Source organism: Squalius cephalus, assembly GCF_949319135.1.
Source record: "Squalius cephalus genome assembly, chromosome: 19".
NCBI lineage: Eukaryota > Metazoa > Chordata > Actinopteri > Cypriniformes > Leuciscidae > Squalius > Squalius cephalus.
This window is the reverse complement of record NC_137140.1, coordinates 3,670,186-3,672,227: the sequence shown is the minus strand read 5'-3', so window position 1 is coordinate 3,672,227 and position 2,042 is coordinate 3,670,186. Positions and strand designations below refer to the sequence as shown.

Below are 2,042 nucleotides of genomic sequence, written 5' to 3'. Positions count from 1 at the left end.
ACAGCCTCAGGTACGACCTCCTGAAGTCCTCCATGACCTCCGTCACCTCTCACTGGGCTGTGGAGAAAAGAAAAAGTAAAACACACCAGGAGAGAATGTTATTGAAATGGCAAGCGAAAATGAATTACAAATATTAAATTAAAAAATATCATCAAAATTAATTACAATCTCCTTTCATTTGGATTTTAAACTGTCTCTGCCTGGTAACCATATCCATTAACTCTATATGACTGTCCTCTTTATATGGCATTATATGGAGTTTTTGGTCGCACTTTATATGTATGTACATCAGTAATGTTAGGTACAATCTACTTCTTGTGTTCATGTTGTATTGCAAAACACTTTTGGGATACAGGTAAGGTTAGGGACAGGTTTGGTGGTATTGGTAGGTTTAAGGGTGGGTTAAGGGGTAAGGGAAGGTCAACAGTGTTATTATAGATTTAATTACACGCATTTTTCAAATGTATATATTATTTCAAATGATTCATTTAAATCTTAGTACATAGCAGTTAAAGACACTTAATGTAAAGTGTGACAGAGTTTTATTATTATTATTATTATTATTATTTATGACAACAAATTCAAGACGGTTAAAAAAAGAGAAGTAACAGTTACTACGAAGTACTGGAATATTTACTAATCTCTTCTTCCAAAAAACATGCTTATTAGACACACACACAAAAAGAGGGAATTAATATATTATAATTTATTTCCCATTTGTGATATAAGGGTTAAAGAAATAAAATAAACATCTTCAAGCAGACATACGTTGTTTGCATTTACTTACAATCGAGTCTTGCATACGTGCAAATATAATTAACGCGCAACAATCGGTTTACATGAGTTGAAGAGTCATAAAATGACAACTAACCTGTCTTTCTGCCGTTAAAATGCATTACTTTATTCAGGGTTGTGTCAGCAGATGTTGTTCAGCCTCTTATCTTCACTATTGTTTCGTTTGACAGTTTAAAGTATCCAGGAAGAGAAACGACTTCCGGTTTGAAACTGCAGAATTGTGGGAAATGTAGTTTTAGATGAGTCAAATATTGCGGTAAATTTCAAGAAGCAAGATTTCTGTGTGTATCACAAAGGGAGAAAAGATAAACTATATAACAAGTGTCTATATTAAACGTTGTTTGACAAAGTAAAACGTTTGTTTGTTTGTTTGTTTTTCAGATGTAGTTGTAAAATCTTTGTTGACAGTTAGGCTGACCAAAGGTGTTAATTCATCATATTTTATTGTACGGTACGTTTTTCAATATTTTCAACAATGCAACAATTAGCATGTAGCTTAGTGCATGAAAAAAGATAACCATTTTTAACCGATATAGCTTAACCTCACAACAAAGAGTAAATCAAAGTAAAACAAAGCATTTATCTACTGTACAAAACAGAATGAGCTGCCGAAATTATATACAATTATTCATAATTTTTTCTTACATGCATGTACAGTTGTGATTGTGATAAAGACACCCCAAGCTGTTTGCTGCTAAATTAGTCCCTGTGTCAAAATATGGCTAATCGATATGATTAAGTTGACCAGTTTTCTGAATTCTGACAGCTTTATGATTTCTTATTATTATAATGTTTGTGGGTCAAACTGATCTTAGATGGTTTAACACTTTAAAAAAGCACACTAATAAAAATAGTAAACTACTGAAAATAGCACAGATCAAAACTGTGTATGCAGTTAAAACAATAAAACCAATATATGACTATTTTTTAATAAATATAAATATTATATTTAATAAATAAATATTTTCTAATTGTACTTAATCTTTTTTTCTTTTTACAAACTGTAAATATACTTTACTGTATATAGTAGGCTAATTACAACTTTTCAAATGTTATTTTAGGCCTATGTTTATGCTTTTAGTTTTATCCCTAATACTCTTATTATTTTGCATTTTATACTCATTTTGAGCATATGAATGTGCTTTCTGAAAATGTAATTGTTGCACGTGCAATTGTTTAGTTTTGTAAATTATTTTTATTTTATTTATTCATACCGGGATACACTTTCAGTCACGTGGTATGTATAG

At 30.5% G+C, this 2,042-nt stretch overlaps 1 protein-coding gene across 1 annotated transcript in view; it reads right to left on the bottom strand.

Moving 5' to 3' along the window:
- lrrc45 (leucine rich repeat containing 45) overlaps nt 1–1,007 on the bottom strand; it is a 55,452-nt gene extending 54,445 nt beyond the window's left edge. The window contains exon 1 of the mRNA XM_079851051.1: nt 872–1,007. The gene's annotated coding sequence lies outside the window, so the exon portion shown is untranslated. The remainder of the gene's footprint in view (nt 1–871) is intronic.
- Between the last annotated feature and the right edge of the window lie 1,035 nt (nt 1,008–2,042).